Source organism: Sinocyclocheilus rhinocerous, unplaced genomic scaffold, assembly GCF_001515625.1.
Source record: "Sinocyclocheilus rhinocerous isolate Xijiao unplaced genomic scaffold, SAMN03320098_v1.1 scaffold951, whole genome shotgun sequence".
Taxonomy (NCBI): domain Eukaryota; kingdom Metazoa; phylum Chordata; class Actinopteri; order Cypriniformes; family Cyprinidae; genus Sinocyclocheilus; species Sinocyclocheilus rhinocerous.
Window position 1 is genome coordinate 472,119 of NW_015640464.1, and position 4,346 is coordinate 476,464.

Below are 4,346 nucleotides of genomic sequence, written 5' to 3' on the forward strand. Positions count from 1 at the left end.
ATAATAAAATACTGTATAGTTAAATAGTTATTTTAGTTATATTATTATATTGCTACAATTGTAACACCAATGTAAGAACAAAATGTATGCAACTTACAGGTTAAACTCACAGCTCATGCAGTATTTACTGAGTGTGAATGGAAACACTCTGAGACGTCAATCATCCTTTGCCAAATGATAAGCACACTACTATGTCGCGATTTTATTTTCTGTTCGATTAGTGTTCATTACAAAACTGTGGGGGGACAGATTATATTATGACCGTTCATCATTGTAAAATAGACATTTGATCTAGAGTGCAATAAAGAAAAATTTATCAGTTTAAAAAGGCTATTATTCACCTCCTGTATGTGCTTTGTCTTCGGCGTAGACTGCATTTTAATCTTTGTTTTGTGTAAATTACAGTTGATTCATGTGAAATATCCACTCCTGTACATCCTTTGCAATATCATCAGACGATCTCTTGTCAGTGGAAAGACTATAAAGCAGTGCGCTGCGTGATATCGCCACAGATGGCGGTAATGAACAAATTTAGTTTGGGATCTAGTCAGAATCTAGACGCTGGCTCGTGACTCATCAGAACGCAAAACGGAATGTAGCGTTTGGTCGTGCTACACCACTACTTGCTGGAAAAAGTAGTTAGCTTCAGGAAAAGCTACACTGTTTTAAAAGTAGCGTCGCTACTGTAAAGCTACTGAAAAATGTAGTTAAGCTAGTAGCGTCGCTACTTGTATCTAGCTACTCCCCAACACTGGGTAAAACAGACTTAGGCTTACCTTGGTAGGCTATGGTAATACAGGATATGATGAGAAACAGTGTATTGAATTTTATACTGGTTCAATGAGGGAAACTTGAGAAGAACAGATCCTATATCAGAACCCTAACAAATTAAACAGCCCTAAATTATGCAGTAGTTCAGCAGTTCTCAACCAACATGAAGTAAAAAGCGCATGCGCGATTGTGCATGCAGCCTGTTGCCGTTGCTCCTGTGTTGTTGTTGTTGTTTTTATTTCTGTTCTATTACCTTTATTAGTGCGGTCTTTTCTTATTGTATTTTTTTGTGAGCTCTTTGAAGTTGTGCCCTTTCAAGGATGCAGGTGGAGAAAGTTTTAACAACCTTTTTACCGTACCAGAGTTCCCACGATCAACACCTGTTGGATACGCTGCTCGGATTGTTTACTCCCGGCATCAGCTGATCGATCTAAAGCCGGCCAATTTAGCGATTCGACCAGCTGATTTACCTACTGAAATCTGGAGGAAAACTCATAGCGGATATAGGGGAGGAACAAGACAACGAGGGAAGAGAGCTGGGCTGAGACGGGAGAGACTTAAAGGTGCAATAGGTGATTGTCTTCATAAACATTTTTTGTTATGCTGGTTAAAAGCCTCTTCACATCACAATAGCAATCATTAAGTTAAGTGGTCTAAATGTATTTATCTGTATTTATATATTCTGTAGAAGGCGTAGGATCAAGACATGTTCGTCCGAGCTTTTTAATATGCTGTCCTACCTGCCTGTCAATGTATGTATTAGCATACCTCTGCGCACCCTGTTTGCGTAGACAGTATACGTCATCAGGGCGTTCACGCATGCTGTGCAGACAGAGCGAGGATGGCAGACAAACATCAACAACCCGATCTTCCTTCCTGGTACTGTAGTACTTTTAAAGTTTTCTTACCGGTGAATGACACATGATGTAGTCCAGCGGTTCCCAATTCCTATCCTCGTGCCCCCCAGCTCTGCATATTTTGCATGTCTCGCTTAGTTAACACACCCGATTCAGATAACCAGCTCGTTAGAAGTGAGCTACGTGCATGAACTGTGTTCCGATCGATATGATCCCTACACAGTGTTCATTGCTCCCTACTCTCTGAGCAGGGGAAATCTGTTGTAAACTTCACTTCAGAACATTCCTTCACGGATTTACAAACATCACACTCACACACACATCCAGTGCGAGGACTGGAATTGGGAACCACTGATGTAGCCTATTGTAGTAATGTTGTCTCTGGTATTCCGGTCTGTGAGCGTATATGCATTCAGGGGGCGTGGCTTTGGACAGCGATTGCAGGGAGGGTGGGACGATCGCTTTCAGTGCTATCAGGCTAAAGTTAGCATTTTCCAAGACCTCCTACTGCACCTTTAAGGAGAAGAGGAGATTCAAGCCGAGTCTCCCCTCTCTTATTATGGGCAATGTGAGATCGCTAGCTAATAAGACGGAGGAGCTGACAGGGCTAGTCAGAAGCCAGATGGAGTACCGGGAATGCAGTATCATGTGCTTCACGGAGACATGGTTACATCAGGACATACCGGATCAGAACGTCTCCGTCAAGGGCTTTCAGACGGTTCGGGCCGACCGCCCTGTTGAAAAAACAGTTTAATGCTGATGCTAAAACTAATGCTGGTTAGGTAGGATTTGAAGCTTGGATGCTGGTTTAAGCTGGCCCTTAGCTGGTCTAAGCTGGTCGTTAGCTGGTTTAAGCTGGTCATGTGCTGGTCCTAAACTGGTCGGACCATCTTAGGACCAGCTCATGACCAGCTAAGGACCAGCTTAAACCAGCTCAAATCAGCATCCAAGCTTCAAAACCTACTTAACCAGCATATGCTGGTTTTTTTCAACAGGGCGGGATTGCAACGAGAGCGGTAAGAGAAAAGAAGGGGGGCTTGCTGTTCTAGTTAATAACAGATGGTGCAACCCTTGTCATATTACGGTTAAGGAGCGCATATGTCGCCCGGACATTGAACTATTAGCCGCGGGGCTTCAGCCTTATAATCTGCCCAGAGAGATTTCACATGCCATTGTAGTAGCTGTATAAATTCCTCCATCAGCTAACCCAAAGTCGGTGAGCAGCGTTATTCATAATGTTACATCGCAATTGCAGACCAGACATCCGAATGCTCTTATTACCATTTCAGGCGACTTCAATCACGTTACTATGGAAAAAACATTGCCAACTTTCACACAGTATGTAAACTGTCCGACCAGAGAAGAGAGTACACTTGATTTAATGTATGCAAACGTGAAGAATGCATATGGTTCGTCCCCCCTCCCTGCACTGGGTAGGTCAGACCACAATTTGGTGTACCTCAACCCCTGTTATATGCCTCTGGTTAAGAGTTAGCCTGTGACCACCAGAAGCGTGAAGAATTGGATGGATGAGGCTTATGAGGCACTTCAGGCTTGTTTTGAGGTTACTGACTGGCAGGCTCTCTGTGAGCCACACAGAGAGGATACTGATGGACTCACAGAGTGCATTACCGATTATATTAATTTCTGTGTTGACTGCACCGGACCATCAAGCACTATCCTTTGTTATCCCAACAACAAGTCATGGGTAACAAAGGACATCAAGGCCATCCTGAATGCGAAGAAGAGGGCATTTAGGGAGGGGGACAGTGGGGAGGTGAAGAGCGTGCAGAGGGAACTGAAAGTTAAAATCAAAGAGGCTAAAGACACTTATAGGAGGAAGTTGGAGGGGAAGCTTTAGCAGAAAAAATTAAGAGAGGTTTGGAGTGGCATGAAGACCATCACAGGTTTTGAAAGGTCCAACAGTGGAGGTGTAGAAAGGGCCAACGAACATAATCGTTTTTTTAATAGATTTGATGATGTTTCTGCCCTTCATCCCCAGGACTCCTCTGTTTGTCAACCATCATTAGCCACTCAACTCTCGGAACCTCTCCCTCCGCATAGGCCCCTTGCCTGCTTACAGCCTTCACCTTCTTCACCCTCTCCCCCTCTTCAGAGCGTTTTACCCTGTCCTCTCCCACCTGACTCTGTACCTTTTTCCTCTATCACCTCTTCTGTGCCGTTTACACCTGACCATGTGAGAAGACAGCTGAGGAAGCTCCACTCCAGCAAGGCTGCAGGCCCGGATAAGATCCATCCCAGGGTGCTTAAAGCCTGTGCCTCTCAGCTTTGTGGTGTACTTCACCATGTCTACAGCATGAGCCTGAGACTGCAGAAGGTCCCTTCTGTTATGGAAGACTTCTTGCATCGTTCCTGTTCCAAAAAAGTCTCGTTCCAGTGACCCTAAGGATTACAGGCCCGTGGCATTAACGTCCCATATTATGAAGATTCTGGAGAGACTGGTGCTGGAGGAGCTCAGGCCCATGGTTAGGCCTTTTATAGATCCTCTTCAGTTTGCCTACCAGCCCCACCTGGGAGTTGAGGACGCTATCATCTGCATGCTGGATCGAGCTTATACTCACCTGGATAAGGCGGCAAGCACTGTGAGAGTCATGTTTTTTTTTACTTCTCCAGTGCTTTTAACACCATTCGTCCGGCTCTACTGGGTGAGAAGCTGACAGCGATGCAGGTGGATGCCTCCCTCGTGTCCTGGATTGT